The 19,815-nt window shown below is 37.5% G+C and overlaps 1 protein-coding gene across 4 annotated transcripts in view; it reads right to left on the bottom strand.

Annotated features, from left to right (window-relative positions):
• The window catches only part of LOC143657255 (microtubule-associated protein 4-like), a 286,603-nt gene extending 267,215 nt beyond the window's left edge, over positions 1 to 19,388 (bottom strand). For 2 of the 4 annotated variants that reach the window (XM_077129454.1, XM_077129453.1), the window contains exon 1: positions 19,211 to 19,388. The gene's annotated coding sequence lies outside the window, so the exon portion shown is untranslated. Of the gene's footprint in view, positions 1 to 15,446; positions 15,576 to 19,043; positions 19,101 to 19,210 lie in introns of those variants that run through there. The other 2 variants (XM_077129457.1, XM_077129455.1) reach the window with 2 other exon arrangements.
• Positions 19,389 to 19,815: the final 427 nt, after the last annotated feature.

The raw sequence follows: 19,815 nt of genomic DNA, 5'->3' as shown, positions 1-19,815 counted from the left end.
AAGGAAGTTTCATCCCACTTCAACTTTTACTTGATGTTCTAGTTCTTCTGCCAAAGCAATTCTTAATTCCTGTTCCATTTTCAGGACCTTGAAATATCTGAAAATAGTAATCCCTACCTATTCCTTAAATCATACCTCAAATCATTTGATTTCTATTCCCATCACCAGCCAGACTCTTTTCTTCTGGATAGGTTCTAGATTATCCATGTCTCTGAAAACATGACTCTTAGAACTGAACACAATATTTTTAAATTATAGAGTATTATGTTCCCCTCTAAGGACCAAGTTATACTTTTAATCCTAAATATGTAAGAAGCATTCAGAAGAACTTAAGACATCTAAATGATAAGTTACAGCTCTACCAAATGAAAATTAATTTAAAGGGGGTTAATCCTTGGTTCTGAATCACGTCAATAAATGCACCCCAAACTCCTTAAGGTACTGTGTTCATTTAAATGCACTTAGTTATTCAGATCGCCACATAATTTGTATAGCAGTGATAGTCTCTATCATGATGCTTATTAAAATAGCCAGTGTATATCTTCTTCTATTTTATAACTTTTTAAAATCATCTGCTGCACTACTGTCTTATGCACCTAGAAGGCAAATAAATATCTGTGTTTCAATTAAACATCCTAGAATTACACACTGAAGTTCAGATCCTGAACTCAGTTACAAACTTGATATGTCACCTCAAAAAAAGGCAATTATTCTGGGCACCAAAGTAGTTCCACGAGTCCATGAACAGCAGTTTTCATGGCCATTTTACCAGAATTGCTCGGGTGAGTTAGCAAAACAAAACTGAGTTCTAAAAAAAATTAATCCTCAAGAAAAAAGTTTATTTCTACATATATTTGTTGTGATCCAATGAAACTTAGAGGTAATACGATTTCCACTGAAAAGACCAATTCTACACATAATTTATTCTTTGATTTGGAACACCAGACAATATCTTAATAGCATTTAAAAGGGTATCTATCTCAGTTGTATACCTCTTAATTCTCAAAACAACCCTGTGAGGTAGGTATATCAGGACTCACATTTTATAGACAAGCAAACATTCACTGATCTGCCACAGACTTCACAGTTATTATGTGGTGGAGTTGGGACCTGAACCCTAGTCTGCTGACACCCAATCCAGTGCTATTACTACTACACTGCCAGTGTCTGCCAACATTAACTGCAAAGTTTGTTCATCTTGGTGAGTCTACCTCAGACTCTCAGACTTCACTGATGAAAGGCACTCCACTTCTGTCCCTGACTGCTAAACTAAGCTTGCTGGTTTGCCTACGAGGAGCCTCAGCTATTTTGATCATATAATGTTGCTCTTCAGAATATCCTTCAAATATTTTTTTGACCCTACTATTAATGTTATCCCATTTCAGCATGCTAAGGAACAGATGCCTGAGTAACCTGCTGACCTTCATGCAACATATATCCATCCCAAGAGGAACGATGCTACAATGGACTCTGATACTGGGCAACTGACTATACCAGAGGCCTCATTCTTAGCACACAACCTCACCTTTTATTGTTGGATCTGTGACTAAGCAACATTGATGTCATTGTTTAAGAAAATCAGATGTGATCAAAACAGTGAGGTTATTCCATTTTTTTTTTACCAATTAGCCAAAAAAGTTTTAATAATTCTCACTGCTCCAGGGAGAAGGTACGACATTCCAAACAGCAATTTTGAAAAAATATATCAAAAACTTCAAATTTATATATTCTTTACTCCAGTAGTTAAACATATATTTTTTTCCTCCCCTCCCCCCGACCATAGGCAGGCACCAGAAATTGAACCCAGATATGCTAGTTTAGAGGATGTATGTGCCCTAGAAAAGCCATGTTTTAATCAAAATCCCATTTCATAAAGGTAGAATAATCTCTATTCAATACTATATGTTTCAAAGTGTAATCAGATCATCTTCCTGAAGATGTGATTTAATCAAGAGTGGTTGTTAAACTGGATTGGGGGAGATGTGTCTCCACCCATTTGGGTGGGTCTTGATTAGTTTCTGAAGTCCTATAAAAGAGGAAACATTTTGGAGAATGAGAGATTCAGAGAGAGCAGAGCAGAACAACCTAGCCACGAGAAGCAAAGTCCACCAGCCAGCGACCTTTGGAGATGAAGAAGGAAAATGTCTCCCGGGAAGCTTCATGAAACAGGAAGCCAGGAGAAGAAGCTAGCATATGATGTCATGCTCACATGTGCCTTTCCAGATGAGAGAGAAACTCTGTGTTTGCCATGTGCCCTTCCACTTGAGAAAGAAACCCTGAACTTCATGGGCCTTCTTGAATCAAGGTATCTTTCCCTGGGTGTCTTAGATTGGACATTTCTATAGACTTACTTTAACTGGGGCATTTTCTCAGCCTTAGAGCTGTAAACTAGCAACCTAGTAAATTCCTCTTTTTAAAGGCCATTCTGTTTCTGGTATATTGCATTCTGGCAGCTAGTAAACCAGAACACCGGGTCTCTGGCATGGCAGGCTCGAGAACTCTGCCTGCTGAGCCACCATGGCCCGCCTAAACATATATTTTTTAATATATTTTTAAGAATCTATCAAATATGGGGAAATTGAACCCTCATACATTGCTGGCAGGAATGCAAAATGGTATACTTGCTTTGGAAAACAGTCTCACAATTCCTCAAAAGGCTAAACACAGAGTTACCATATGACTCAACAATTCCACTTCCAGGTATATACCCCAAGAATTAAAACATGCCAATTCAAAAAAGTGTACACAAGCATTCATAATACCCAAAAGGTAAATACAACCGAAATGCCCACAACTTATGACTGGATAAACAAAATGTGGAATATACATACAATGGAATAATATACAACTATAAAAAAGAATGGAGTACTGATACATGCTGCAATATAGCTGAACCTTGAAAACATTATGCTAAGTGAAAAAAGACAGACATGAACACATAGTATAGGATTTTAATTACATGAAATGTCCAGAAATAGGCAAATTTATAGAGACAGAAGTTTAGTGGTAGTCAGGAGCTGAAAGGAAGGGTGAAAAGACCATAACTATTGATGGGTAAAGGGTTTCTTTTGGGATAATGAAAATGTTAATTTTCCAAATTTCACATTTACTTCAACAAACAAGTATTTCTTTTACAATAAAAGATCATTTAAAAAAAGACACATGTGGTCTTTAAGAAACAGGAATGCAGAATTTGTATTCTCATATTTACTTTATCACTTTGTGATAAAATCTGAAGTTGGGTACTGTACAGATCAGCATCCTCTGAAAGGATTCCAGGATGAGCTGGATGGCTTCAACTGGTTTTATATCCCTCAAGCTGGGTACCACACATTGCTAAATAAGAGGGTTTAGCAATGCCCTTCAAATCTACATTGTCAATAAAAATGTTGAGCCCAGTCATCTTCAGACCCAAATTGTAGATTGATTAACAACACTGTAATAGTTGCACATTTCATTACTCACATGCATAAATGAGCTTTCTTTATGAACTGCAGGACATTTAATGATTTTCTTAAAATGGAAATTAAGAATAAGGGAGATGATCTGCCAAAAAAAAATCATATCTCTAGATCTAACTACCAGTTCACAAGAAGTACATAGGACACTGAGAAACATGGTAAGTACCACAGAGATGCAAGCCATAAAACCCAACATACGAAAAGTTCTACAGGACAGAAGACCCAGTTTTTTCATTATATAAACTACAAAGGGAAAAAAGAAGATAAGGGATCCTACTAAAGGAGACTTAAAAGTCATATCAACCAAAGGAGAACCTTACTAGGATTCTACGTGGACAGACCAGTTGCAAAATAAAATAATAATAATAATAATCAGGGAAATCTGAACACTAACTGGAAATATTTGTGTCAAATTTTTAGGTTCTCTAGCGATACTGTGATTATATTGATTAAATATAGTATTTATTAATTGTTTATTATATAATATATAATCATTTACTAATTAATTAAATACGATAGATTGAACAACACAAGTTCATCTCATACCCTACATTTTTCTACTGTTACTGAGAAATAGATTAGAGAAGGCACTAACTTGATTTGCTCACCACACAATCATGCAGCCTGCTGATAGTTCCAGAAGTTTCTAATTTGGCCTAGCCACCATGTTTGCCTTGATTGCTTATGGCATAGACTTTTTTATAACCAACAGAAATTTTCAGAGAACCCCCCCTACACACACACACAGTTTACACTCATTTTTCACCACCACCTTTGGAATACCCAAATGATCAGAGAGAATCCATTCTTAAAGAAATAAATTTGAGATTACTTGATTAAAAAGGAACTGTGAATACCCTTCTCTTTTTTGAAGAATAGGATGCTTCTTAAAAGCATTCCTTCATGTCTGGTAATAAAAGGCAGGCAGAACAATAACAAAAGAACAGGTCAGATCCTGCCCTTTGAAAGCGAATGTTTTGTTGCCCCCAGGTCTCTGTGATTTACTGGCTAAGAAGGAAAAGAAAATATGTGAGTTTGTATTTCCCAAGAAAAAATGTGAGCAAAGAATCAGCCACCAAACCTAGCCAATCACAGTATCATAAGTACTCAAAGACACATGAAAAGAACTATCTTGTGAAGGAGAACAAAATATATTTCCTTGGAGAAATAACAGATAAAATCAAATTAAGGTTCTTATCCTAACACACAAAAGTGTATGATCTGTATTATTCTGAGTACTAGAAATAAAGAGATAAGAGAAATGGAGGGACAGGAATAGAAGTGAGAACAATTACTTTTCCCACATTCAGGAAACATAACAGGTTTTAAAGACGGTCTTACTATATTCCCCAATTCTCTTCTATGCCAGTTTTCAAGCCATTAGTGATATTACTTAATCCTAAAACTCACTACAACAGCACTTTTACCCCAGGGTTAACTGAAAATACATTTGGCAATAGGGAAAGATAAATGAAGTACAATACGAACGCCCTGACTTCAGAGGGGTTTCAGTCCTGTGGTAAGGTATATATAAACCACTAATTGAAATACAAAGTACGTATCTGAAGAAATTCACAAAAAAATATTATTAGAGCTAAAAAAGAAGTTCAGTAAAATGGCAGGATATCAGATCAATACACAAAAATGTTATATGTCTATAAATTATTAATCAACAATATAAAATGAAATTAAGAAAACAATTCCATTAACAATGGCAACCAAAAGAGAAAAATTCATAGAAATAAATTTAACCAAAGAAGTATAAGACTTGTACACGTGTAAAAAAACACTCCTGAAATAAATTAAAAAAGACCTAAATAAATGACAAGACATCCCATGTTCATAGATTGGAAGAGAATACTGTTAATAAGTCCATATTACCCAAAGCAATATACAAATTCAGTGCAATCCCTACCAAATTCCAGCAGCCTTTTGCAGAAACAGAAAAACCAATCTACAAAGTCATGTGGAAATACAAGGGGTCCCAAATAGCCAAAATAATTTTGAAAAAGAACAACAAAGAGAACTCACACTCTCTGGATTCAAAAACTTACCACAAAACTACAGTAATCAAACAGTTTGGCACTGGCATAGGGATAGATAGAAAGACCAATGGATTAGAACTAAAGTTCAGAAACAGAATCACATATCTATGGCTAATTGGGCCAAGTACATAGAATGGGGAAAAGAATAGTCTCTTCAACAAATGACATTGGGAAGGGTGGATATCCAACTGCAAAAGAATGATGTTGAACACTACCTCACACTGTATACAAAAACTAACTCAAAACGCATCAAGGTCTTATATATAAAAGCTAAAACCATAGAACTTTTTGAAGATAATATGGAAGCAGAAAACCTTCAGGTCCAAGGATTCAGCAATGGAGTCCTACATAAGACATCAAAAGCATGAACTACAAAAGAAACAACAGATAAATCTGATTTCATCAAAATTAAGAACTTCTGTGCAACAAAGGAAATTATCAAGAAAGTAAAAAGGCAAATTACAAAATGGAAGAAACTTGTTGCAAACCATAAATCAGTAAGGGCTTAATATCCAGAATGTATTAAAAAAAAACTTGTACAATGCAACAACAAAAAGACAAACATGCTGATTGCATGTGTAGAGTGGTGTGATTTCTAAATGTTGGGTTAATTTCTTTTTTTCCGTTAATTAATAGAAAAAAAAAAAGACAAACAACCCCATTTTAAAAACAGGAAAAGCATTTAAATAGACATTTCTCCAAAGAACATATACGAATGGCCAATAAACACATGAAAAGATGCTCAACATCATTACCATTAGGGAAATGCAAATCAAAACCACTTCATATCCAAAAAGATGCTATTATTTTTAAAAAACAGAAAATAATAAGTGCTGGAAAGGATGTAGAGAAATTGAAACTATAGTATGTTGTTGGTGAGAATGTAAAACAGTGCAGCTACTATGGAAAGCAATATGGCAGTTCCTAAAAAGTTAAATAAAGAATTACCATTACTGCAATTCCACTCCTAGGTATATATCCAAGAAAACTGAACATCTGCATATAAACATTCAGACATTTGCATATAAACACTTATAGAAAAATTATTCATAATTGCCAAAAAGTTTAAACCACCCAAATGTCTATCAGCTGAGATAAATGGATAAACAAAATGTGGTAGATTCATACAATGATTATGCGGCCATAAAAAGGAAGTAGATACCTGTTATAGCATGGATGAATCATGAAAACATGCTAAGTAAAAGAAGCCAGACACAAAAGGCTATATATTATATGATTACATTTATATGAAATATCCTAAATAGGCAAACCCATACAGACACAAAGAAGTTTAGTGGTTATCTAAGGTTGGGTGAGTAGGGGAACTTGGGGGATACTACTTAATGGGTACAGGGTTTTCTTTTGGGGTGAAAATTGTCTTGGAATTAGATAGTAGTGATGGATACACAACACTGAATATACTAAAAAACACTGAACTGTATACTTTAAAATAGTGAATTGTAATAGGTGAATTATACCTTGATTTTAAAAAAAAGCAGATGTGAAATGATATATGCCCAAAGGTAGAAATAACAAAGAGGACCACCCAACCCAGCCTGGATAGGAAGTGATCAAGAAAGGCTTTCTAAAAGTGACATCTGAACTAACACTACTGGAAATAGGTCTGCCTTATCTCTCACCCTCAAGTCCGCCCTACACTCAGAAATCACTTACCTGCAACCCAAAGGAACACTCTCACAACATAATTTCAATAACAATATGTTCGGCCTATAAGAAAAGGGCTAAGAGCTCTGTGGAGAAATCCAGTGGATCTCTACTCCTAAAAGAAAAAAATGTGTTAACCTAAATAACTGATTGAGAATTTCAAACAGTTTAACAAAAACAGAGCTCAGAGGAGAGTCACTATAACAAGTAGCCTTTTTCTTAAGAGTCTCTGTCCCCAAGAAACGAATTCCATTTACAATTGCAACTAAAAGAATAAAATACTTAGGAATAAATTTAACTAAAGAGACAAAAGACCTATACAAAGAAAACTACAAGAAACTGTTAAAAGAAATCACAGAAGACCTAAATAGATGGAAGGGCATACCATGTTCATGGATTGGAAGACTAAATATAGTTAAGATGTCAATTCTACCTAAATTGATTTACAGATTCAACGCAATGCCAATCAAAATCCCAACGACTTATTTTTCAGAAATAGAAAAACCAATAAGCAAATTTATCTGGAAGGGCAAGGTGCCCCGAATTGCTAAAAGTATCTTGAGGGAAAAAAACGAAGCTCGAGGTCTCACACTGCCTGACTTTAAGGCATATTCTGAAGCCACAGTGGTCAAAACAGCATGGTACAGGCATAAAGACAGATATATCAACCAATGGAATCGAATAGAGTGCTCAGATATACACCCTTTCATCTATGGACATTTGATCTTTGATAAGGCAGTCAAGCCAACTCACCTGGGACAGAACAGTCTCTTCAATAAATGGTGCCTAGAGAACTGGATATCCATATGCAAAAGAATGAAAGAGGGCCCGTATCTCACATCCTATACAAAAGTTAACTCAAAATGGATCAAAGATCTAAACATTAGGTCTAAGACCATAAAACAGTTAGAGGAAAATGTAGGGAGATATCTTATGAAACTAACAATTGGAGGTGGTTTTATGGACCTTAAACCTAAAGCAAGAGCACTGAAGAAAGAAATAAATAAATGGGAGCTCCTCAAAATTAAACACTTTTGTGCATCAAAGAACTTCATCAAGAAAGTAGAAAGACAGCCTACACAATGGGAGACAATATTTGGAAATGACATATCAGATAAAGGTGTAGTATCCAGAATTTATAAAGAGATTGTTCAACTCAACAACAAAAAGACAGCCAACCCAATTACAAAATGGGAAAAAGACTTGAACAGACACCTCTCAGAAGAGGAAATACAAATGGCCAAAAGGCACATGAAGAGATGTTCAATGTCCCTGGCCATTAGAGAAATGCAAATCAAACCCACAATGAGATATCATCTCACACCCACCAGAATGGCCATTATCAACAAAACAGAAAATGACAAGTGCTGGAGAGGATGTGGAGAAAGAGGCACACTTATCCACTGTTGGTGGGAATTTTCAAATGGTGCTACCACTGTGGAAGGCAGTTTGGCGGTTCCTCAAAAAGCTGAATATAGAATTGCCATATGACCCAGCAATACCACTGCTAGGTATCTACTCAGAGGACTTAAGAGCAAAGACACAAACGGACATTTGCACACCAATGTTTATAGCAGCATTATTTATAATTGCAAAGAGATGGAAACAGCCAAATGTCCACCAACAGACGAGTGGCTAAACAAACTATGGTATATACATACGATGGAATATTATGCAGCTTTAAGACAGAATAAACTTATGAAGCATGTAATAACATGAATGGACCTAGAGAACATTATGCTGCGTGAGACTAGCCAAAAACTGAAGGACAAATACTGTATGGTCTCACTGATATGAACCAACATTAGAGGATAAACTTGGAATATGTCATTGGTAACAGAGACCATCAGGAGATAGAAATAGGGTAAGATAATGGGTAATTGGAGCTGAAGGGATACAGACTGTGCAACAGGACTGGACACAAAAACTCAGAAATGGACAGCACAATACTGCCTAATTGTAATGTAATTATGTTAAAACATTGAATGAAGCTGCATGTGAGGTATAGTTTTGTTTTTTTTCTCTCTATTATCGTTTTATTTCTTTTTCTATTGTCTTTTTATTTTTTTCTAAATTGATGCAAAATGTACTAAGAAATGATGAATATGCAACTATGTGATGGTATTAAGAATTACTGATTATATATGTAGAATGGAATGATTTCTAAATGTTTTGTTAATTTTTTTAATTAATAAAAAAAAAGAGTCTCTGTCCTCGTATGCTCAGTAAAGAGGAAGCAACAGGAAAAAGATTTTGGAAAGAATTTGATATTTAAAGAAGAAAAGGATCAACATCATCTTTGTGGGGAAAGCATGACACAGTCTGAGGATGCAAATGAGAACATAATCACCCATGATGAGCCAGCTGAGCAAAGTTGGGCCAAGCCATCTAATGCTGCTGTTGACTTTCCATGGGGTTGATCTCTTCTGCCTCCCAGTGTGCTTTGGAGGTGGGCTTGCAGGATGTACAGCCAGAAAAAACTATAACTGCAAATATCCGCACAGATACAAAGCTGTTACAAACTCCAGCAGCCATTGCCCCTCGTCCTGCAGTGAACCACAATGACCCCAGCAGAAGAAACAGCAAGAACCCACTTCCATGCTAACCTCAAGCTCCTGCCTTGCCACAGCCGAGAGAGCCCTCTTCTTGGAGCATGTGCACTAAGTCCCCAATGCTGGCCTAACTTTACCTCTGCATAAGTTTTTCCACAGCAGTCTCAACATGGGAGGATGGAAGGAGAATAATGTAGAGAAGCTAAAACTATTTTATGTGTATATTATTAGGTTATAAAAAAGTATATAATCTAACTTCAATCAATAATAACTACCAATTACTAGGGCTTGTCAAGCCCCAATCAAAACCATTCCTATCAACCCTAAAGAACACCTAGGGCTTTATCTGAGATTCTACAAAAGTTTTACACACTAAGATTACTTTCCCAAAACATAAAACCTCTAGATGGGGACAGATAAGTACTGAAATCCAGAGGGGTCAACCTCTCCAAAAACATTAACTAGTTCCATTCCCCCATCCCATATTATCGACACCTCTTTCCATTATGAAAAAGTTAGAATGGGCATAGCCCAAATATCCCTAAAGACTGGGAGAACGATCAAAGGAGGAGGAGTTATAACAGAGAAGATAGGATTTAACAAATGAGTATGACTGCTGAATTATAATATTGATATTTCTTCCAGTTTCCAATGTCTTTAAGCAGCTAGAAGGAAAATCCTAAAACTGTGGAACTATAACCCACACCAAACTCTGAAATCTGTTCCATAACTATTTGTTACAATGTACTTAAAAATGTGTTTTTTTGTATGTATTTACATTTCACAATAAAAAAAAATACTTAAAAATCATAATAATAACTACCATTAGAAAGAACTAGCTATGCCTTCAGAGTTGTAAGAAGAAGTAATAAGTAATTTACTCATGATTTTGCATGCCAATTATAGCAGAAAATCAGAGCCAAAATCTCTTTTGGAAATACTTCCTGAATTAATAAAAGTCAGAAGCAAGGAGAAAATATTTATAAAAAGCAAAGCATGGATGCTCAGATATAGACCCTCTCATCTATGGACATTTGATCTTTGATAAGGCAGTCAAGCCAACTCACCTGGGACAGAACAGTCTCTTCAATAAATGGTGCCTAGAGAACTGGATATCCATATGCAAAAGAATGAAAGAAGACCCGTATCTCACACCTTATACAAAAGTTAACTCATAAACATTAGGTCTAAGACCATAAAACAGTTAGAGGAAAATGTAGGGAGATATCTTATGAATCTTACAACTGGAGGCGGTTTTATGGACCTTAAACCTAAAGCAAGAGCACTGAAGAAAGAAAGAAAGAAATGGGAGCTCCTCAAAATTAAACACTTTTGTGCATCAAAGAACTTCATCAAGAAAGTAGAAAGACAGCCTACACAATGGGAGACAATATTTGGAAATGACATATCAGATAAAGGTGTAGTATCCAGAATTTATAAAGAGATTGTTCAACTCAACAACAAAAAGACAGCCAACCCAATTACAAAATGGGAAAAAGACTTGAACAGACACCTACCAGAAGAGGAAATACGGATGGCCAAGAGGCACATGAAGAGATGCTCAATGTCCCTGGCCATTAGAGAAATGCAAATCAAACCCACAATGAGATATCATCTCACACCCACCAGAATGGCCATTATCAACAAAACAGAAAAGGACAAGTGCTGGAGAGGATGAGGAGAAAGAGGCACACTTATCCACTGTTGGTGGCAATGTCAAATGTGCAACCACTGTGGAAGGCAGTTTGGCGGTTCCTCAAAAAGCTGAATATAGAATTGCCATACGACCCAGCAATACCATTGCTAGGTATCTACTCAAAGGACTTAAGGGCAAAGACACAAACGGACATTTGCACACCAATGTTTATAGCAGCATTATTTACAATTGCAAAGAGATGGAAACAGCCAAAATCTCCATCAACAGAAGAGTGGCTAAACAAACTGTGGTATATACATACGATGGAATATTATGCAGCTTTAAGACAAGATAAACTTATGAACCATGTAATAACATGGATGGACCTAGAGAATATTATGCTGAGTGAATCCAGCCAAAAACTAAAGGACAAATACTGTATGGTCCCACTGATGTGAACGGACATTCGAGAATAAACTTGAAATATGTCATTGGTAACAGAGTTCAGCAGGAGTTAGAAACAGGGTAAGACAATGGGTAATTGAAGCTGAAGGGATACAGACTGTGCAACAGGACTAGATACAAAAACTCAAAAATGGACAGCACAATAATACCTAATTGTAAAGTAATCATGTTAAAACACTGAATGAAGCTGCATCTGAGCTATAGGTTTTTGTTTTGTTTTGTTTTGTTTTGTTTTGATTTTACTATTATTACTTTTATTTTTTTCTCTATATTAACATTCTATATCTTTTTCGGTTATGTTGCTAGTTCTTCTAAACCAATGCAAATGTACTAAGAAATGATGATCATGCATCTATGTGATGATGTTAAGAATTAATGATTGCATGTGTAGAATGGTATGATCTCTAAATGTTGGGTTAATTTCTTTTTTTCCGTTAATTAAAAAAAAAAAAAAAGAGAAGGGATAATTGGAGATGAAGGGATACAGACTGTACAACGGGACTGGATATAAAAACTCAGAAATGGACAGCACAATACTACTCAATTGTAATGCAATTATATTAAAACACTGAATGAAGCTGCATGTGAGGTATAGGTTTTTTGTTTTTGTTTTTTTTATTTTTTTTTCTTTCTATTATTGTTTTAATTCTTATTCTGTTGTCTTTTTATTTCTTTTTCTAAATTGATGCAAATGTACTAAGAAATGATGAATATGCAACTGTGTGATGTTATTAAGAATTACTGATTGTACATGTAGATTGGAATGATTTCTAATTGTTTTGTTAATTCTTTTTTTAATTAGTAAAAAAAAAAGAAAAAAAAAAAAAAAAAAAAGCTGAATATAGAATTGCCATACCACCCAGCAATACCATTGCTAGGTATCTACTCAAAGGACTTAAGGGCAAAGACACAAACGGACATTTGCACACCAATGTTTATAGCAGCATTATTTACAATTGCAAAGAGATGGAAACAGCCAAAATGTCCATCAACAGAAGAATGGCTAAACAAACTGTGGTATATACATACGATGGAATATTATGCAGCTTTAAGACAGAATAAATTAATGAAGCATGTAATAACATGGATGGACCTAGAGAATATTATGCTGAGTGAGTCCAGCCAAAAACTAAAGGACAAATACTGTATGGTCCCACTGATGTGAACGGACATTCAAGAATAAACTTGAAATATGTCATTGGTAACAGAGTCCAGCAGGAGTTAGAAACAGGGTAAGATAATGGGTAATTGGAGCTGAAGGGATACAGACTGTGCAACAGGACTAGATACAAAAACTCAAAAATGGACAGCACAATAATACCTAATTGTAAAGTAATCATGTTAAAACACTGAATGAAGCTGCATCTGAGCTATAGGGTTTTTTTGTTTTGTTTTTTTTTACTATTATTACTACTTTTATTTCTTTTCTCTATATTAACATTCTATATCTTTTTCTGTTGTGTTGCTAGTTCCTCTAAACCGATGCAAATGTACAAAGAAACGATGATCATGCATCTACGTGATGATGTTAAGAACTACTGATTGCATATGTAGAATGGTATGATTTCTAAATGTTGTGTTAATTTCTTTTTTTTTCCGTTAATAAAAATAAATAAATAAATAAAATAAAAATAAAAAAAAAAAGCAAAGCATGGAGCTTTGTTACTAATTATATACTACCAGGATCTCATCTTGGCATTCTGAGTGCTTTCTTCAAACACTGAAATAAAAATACAGAAAGAACATGTCAAAATTATAGTATAGAAAGGAAAACAAAGGCACAAGATAACAGAATCCGAATTCAAAAAGTGTCCTTTGGAAAAAACAGACAGAAATTAATGAAGAAAACTGGACTGTAAAAAATAAAATACATAAGTTCAGAAAACCAACCAACCAAGTAAAGGACAAACACCTGGCTTAATAGATCTAGGGAAAAAGCTCTATTGATAAGCTCTTATTAGACAAATATAAACTAATATAGAAAAGTGAATATTAAAACAAACAAACAAACAAAAACTAATTTATTCTTAAAGGAACAATAATGGAAACTGAATGGTAAGCTCCCCATGGGCAGTTATCATGTTGAATTCTTTATCACTTCAATGCCAAGACCTAATACAGTGTCTGGATTAGATCATACATCTTAAAAGTCTTTATTCAATTTTAGATGCTAAACTCTGTAACATGTCCAGAGGATAATGCCCCCCAAAATAAAAGGTTTAGAAAGCACATTCATGAGCAGTGGTTGGGGAAAAAAATAACTGTTTAGTATGGAAAACAAAAGACTTAAATGGGTCATTAAATAGCTATAGGGATTGGCACTACACTGAATAAATGCAGACAACAAAACTAGAACCACTGAATAGAAACTGTAGGGAAGCACCCAGATTTGAGGTCACTATCAGGGAAGTCTTTCAAAAATTACAAATTTGACAACTTGGAATAGGTAGCCACCCAGCCATGAAGTCCCTATCTTAGAGAATACTTGAATTAGAGGGCTGGAGGGATCACCTACATTATGTGAAGCTGGAACAAATTATCTCTAGGATCTCATCCAATTCTATGATTCTACATGTAGAAAGAAGAAGTCTGCTCTCAATACTGCCTAAGACAAAGAACTAGCTAAAACCAAGAACTTTAGAGCAATCCCACCAAGGGACAAAGATTGACTTGTTAGTCAAGATATATGACATGAAGAGACTGCTGTAAGAATAGGTCACTCACTTCCTGTTTGGCCAGGGGCAAATGACTTTACTTCTCCAACTGTGCGGAAAACAGTAATTAAAAATACCAATACTACAGTAGTATAACTCAAAGTAGTGAACAATTGCAAAAAAATGAAAATTTATGTGTCAATTAAAACTGAGTTTTCCAACTTTACAAATACACTAAGGTTGAATACATAATTCCATTGAAGATAATAAAAACCAGGTTTCTCACTGTCAGAAAAAGAAGTCACAAATAAGCAAAGAAGAAATACCAGAATGAAACTGGTGGTGCTGGATTAAAGTCAGAACTATCAGTACAAACTCATATTTTTATTTATATACAGATAGATAACAAAAATACAAATATGTGCAAAAGCATGGGTTAGTATACATACATATATTTCCTAGCTCTGTCCCTTGAGAGAGCCTTCTGTTAAGAAGCAGTGATACCCTAGTAGCAATAAACACACCCACTTCCTAGATCTTGGATTCTAAATACTTTTATCCAATCAAAGAAAACAAGTCTTTTTTGGAGAAATGGCTGCTTAATACAAGATAAGAATGTAGTGCCAGAAAGTAATAAAGTGTTCAAAAAAAGGGGGTGATAGAGGGAGCATGTCAAAAGTACATTGGAACCAATATAAAAAGAACTCCCAGTGGCCAAAGCTGGAACAAATAAATATCCATGAGTCCATATTAATATAGTACCTCCAAAAAATATTTATTAATTATTGTAATGATTTTAACATATGTACACAAATTCTTTGATATTCCTCCCTCCAGGAGGTGGAGTTTAATTAACTCCCTTCCCCTTGAGTATTAATGACTCAGTTCTAGCTTCCAGCAAAAAAATAAGAGTACTTAAAGAGAAAAATAACCACTTTGTGATGGAAAAACTTTAAGGCAGACAGTACCTTAAGTTCTCCAAGTTCACAATCAGTAATGAGTCATGTTGATATCATGCACCGCCTGGTACGATGTGCCAAGAAGGTCATATCACCTCTCTGGTATTCTTCCCCAAAATCCATAACCTTAGGCTAATCCTGAGAAAACATCAGATAGAACTAAATTGAAGAACATTTTACAAATATCCAACTGCTACTTCAAAAGTGTCAAGGAGAAAAAGGCAAGGAGAGACTGAGAAACTGTCATAGATTCGAGAAAACTAAGGAAACATGACAGCTAAATGCAAAATGGAATCCTGAATTGGATCCTGGAACGAGAAATGATATGTGTGGGAAAACTGGGGAACGGGAGAAAAGTCTAATTTAATCAACTACTGCTAATTTCGTGATTTTAGTAATGCTGATTTCTTAATTTTGATAAATCTATCATGGTTATGTAAGATATTAACATTAAGGGAAGCTAGATGGAGAGCATATGGAAATTCTGTACTATCTTTACAACTCTTCTGTAAATCTAAAATTATTTTAAAATGAAAGGTTTTAAAAACTGAATTTTCCTTGTAAAAATTAGGAAGAAAGTAAATGAGGAAAATCTGTAAGTAAATAAATAAGATTTTAATACCTGTAAATTAATAAGATGGGTTTTATGGTAAGATGAACTTTTTTAACTTATTTAAAAAAAAAAAGTAAACCAGGTTGACTTTCAAACTTCAAACTTCAATGACATTCAGAATAATTCACCAAAAAATTCACCTTGAGAGATCTACCTAAAAAGTCCTAAGAACATAGATAAGTCTGATCTTTCACATACATCAGTTTCCTTTACCCCTTCTTTTTGACCCTACTTGTCCTCAACATACTCACCCCTATCAGTAAGTCCCTAGCAACCTGGTACTACAATTGCCATTTAGAAGGACAAAGTGAAATCGGTGATATTCACTTGGTTTCCTTTTCAAATTGACCAGATAAAATGAACCAAAATGTCTCTGGTTGGTTCAAAACGTTCCTCTCAGATCTTCTTGCTTCTTAAGGAAAAATAGAACCTACTCATCAACTACTCATTTTCAAAGAAACAGAAAAAGAAAAAAAAAGATGCCAAAAACTTGAAGTCAACAGCAAAAGGTTACAAAGCCAAAGGATGGATCACCAAATCTAGAAACATGATCTCAAAGTAAAGCTTAAGCCACCTAGACATATGAAATTCAGAAGCCTCTCTCACTATCAGCAAACACTGGAAAATGATATTTTAATATGCAGTGTATATTTACTTGTAAATATGGAAATTTTAATACATAAAAATATACTGAGATGACAAATTTATGAAAAGACAATTTTAAAAAACCAAGCAACATAACTTTGTGAATATAATCAACACCACCAAATTTGAAAGTGGATAATATGGGAAATTTTAGGTTGTGTATGAGTTAACAGAACGGGAAAAAAAACCAAAACTATAGAACTGTACAACACAAAGAATGAACCCAAGGTAAACTATGGGCTATAGTGAATGGTATAGTAATTATAATGTTATTTCACCAATTGTAACAAAGGTACCACCCTAATTCAAAGTGTTAATAACAGGAAAAACTGGGGGTGGGGTGGGGCAGTATGGAAATACTGTAGTTTCTGCATACTTATCAAAAAACCTAAAACTGTTTAAAAAAAAAAAAAAAGCATGGGAAAATGTGTTACAACAATCCCCAGAATGATCCAACATAAGCATGTGTGTCCTTACTAGGCTTTCATACTGTGAAGAAAATATCCCCTAAGAACATCTGATACCCTCTACTCCAATTCTATAATCAACGTCTTTTTATTACTGATTAGGCTTACCAGAAACAGTGGAAGTGTCCTGGCCAGTGGATAATTAAATACAATTACGTACATGGCACTTAATATTTTCAAAGTAAATATACTGACACATAGTTTATCAGTCTTTGGTGAGCTTATTTTGCATGAATAAATTCATCCCTGTGCCAATCAAAAATTTCAAGTTTCTGAACTACTTTGCTGAGGGCAGAATGTTGGTTTGGATGCCAGTTCTGCCACTTAAGTATCTGTGTAACCTCTTAATTCTCTCAGTCTCAATTTCCTCATCTGTAAATAAATACCTATAACTAGTACCTGGGACATGGTAAATGCTCAAAAAGTGATAGTTATAATATTGTTAAGCTAAATTTGAAAGGAAGAGTTATAATTGAGTTTAAAAAAATTTCATTAGAAAAGAAACAGTATGGACCATCAAACCCCATCAATCTCAAAGACACTCCCTGGAGATGTACCATTTCAAACAGTTGAGAAATTAAAGTTTAAAAGTTACAAGTAAAGTACCTACTGCACTGTTCAGATGGAGTCTCTTGCTTAGCAACTCTAATGTTGTCTACCAAACACCCAGCCTGTAATAGAGCATGACAACTGTTCATTCTAAATCCATGCGCTCAGCTTGGATTCAGGACTGATTTACAAAAATAGCTGCTGCTGCTGCTCTTTGAATCACTGAGCTGATGACTGGGCAGTGTTACCCTATAGGCTTAGAGCAGCTGTATTCCCTCACCACACCCATTTCTCCGCCTGCCCAGCCAAGCTGACGGCACCGCCCCCTCCCCCAATCTCTGCAGCATACTATTCTCCCTCTTCCTGGGGCTGAGTGAGCAAATTACAAGCACAAATATCCCCTGATGCAATGCCACAACCATCCCTGGGAAAGAGCAGAGGCAGTTGCCAAAAGCGCAGCAGCAGGGAAATGGGCGGGAGAAGCGCGCGCGCACACACATACACACACGCAGACAAGAAACACTGCAACCAGAGAGTAAGAGAATTCAGAGGCTCTGAAGAGCAATACTGGCAAAGTGGACCACGGGAAGGAAAGCAGAAGAGGGGGTTTTCAGTCCCGAAGAGGGCATGTTTCACCCCGGATCTGGGTTCTACAACACGAACCTGAGAGATATCACTGCCTCCTTCCAAAAATAGCAATTGCATTTATTTATACTTCTCGGATGGAAGTAAAGCTTTCAAACACCCCGGGGCAAAACCGGGAACCCCTCCCTTCACTAAAATGGAGCTCAGGCATACACACCAGCAAAGAACCTGTCCCATGTGCTAAATCGCAATCTGTTCTGAGTAACGTTTTCAACTCTCCCTCCTAGTCCGGGCCCCTACCTCCCCACCCCCACCTCGGTTAACGCGACCCCATCGCACTCCCGTAGCCAGACACAAGTTTGTTCCCAAACAGTGTCCAGGCCGACGCACACAGGGAGTGGCCCGGCTCCGACAGGGTTCTCACGACCACCCTTCAGGCCCACCCATAACTTCTGACTGGACACCTTCTCTAAGGCTCGCCTCAGCCCCACCTCAACTGAGCCCCCTAAAACCTCAGGAAACGACCCTTGATCCTCCTACAACCACAAGCCCCACCGGGTCCCCACACTTCCCGCTGCACCCGACCCTCGAGCTCCGGGCTCAGCCGCATTCCGAGTCCAAGGCACGCTGCATGGTCTGACCGCCCAAGGCTGCTGAAGCTGGACCTCTCGGCCGGCACAGCCCGCACCACCCTCGGATCGCGCCCGAAGACTCGAAAGGTCACGCCCGCAGGCCCCTGACACGAACCCCTTCACGCGGCCGCCCCGGCGTCCCGCAGGCCCTCGGCCACCGCCCTTCCCCGCCTGGGGCGGGCCCTGCGGGGTCCTGGGAGGCGGTGGAGCGAGACTCCAGCAGCCTCTTGGACGGCGGGGAGCTTGCCTCTCCAATCCGGCACTGTCTGCGGTTACACCTACCCGCCGCCGCCGCCGCCGCCGCCGCCGAGCTGGAGCAGGAGCCGAAGAAAACCGAGAGAGGGCCGCGAGGAGCGGTGAGCAGCCCGCAAGAGCCGGGAGCCAGCAAACGAGCCCTAGGGGCGGGGCGCAGGGAGGTGGCCGCTTCCTCGTCGCCCTCTTTGAGGGCCGGCGCGTGGGAGGGGCGGTGCCACCGCCTACCGAGCGGGCGCCACAGATCCCGCCAATAAACGAAACGAGGAGGCGGGAGGAGGACAACGGCGGACCAATGGGCGCTGGCCTCGCCGCCTCGACCTCGCGGTAGAAACAGCGCGAGTGGCGCGCCGTTGGGCGAGGTTCGCGTGGGGGCCTCGCACTCCTGTCTCGGGCCAGTGTGGGCCGTAGCTGGCATCTGACCAGCTAGCCCCCTCCGCGGTCTGTGAAGATCGCCTCTTTCCTTTAGTATTTGGGTGCTGGGGCGGGGAGGATGGGAAGGTCAGGGCGCGCGCCCCTACCCAGGTTTCTTGGGCCGGCCGAGCCTTTGCGGCCTCTGTGATGTAACTCGGGAGGGGCGCGGGGCGGGGTCGGGGGTGCGAGCCAGCTGGTAGCTGGAAGGAACACGATAGGGG

Source organism: Tamandua tetradactyla, chromosome 15 (assembly GCF_023851605.1).
Source record: "Tamandua tetradactyla isolate mTamTet1 chromosome 15, mTamTet1.pri, whole genome shotgun sequence".
Classification (NCBI taxonomy): Eukaryota; Metazoa; Chordata; class Mammalia; order Pilosa; family Myrmecophagidae; genus Tamandua; species Tamandua tetradactyla.
Note: the sequence above shows the minus strand (reverse complement) of the source record. Positions and strands in the feature narration are given on the sequence as shown.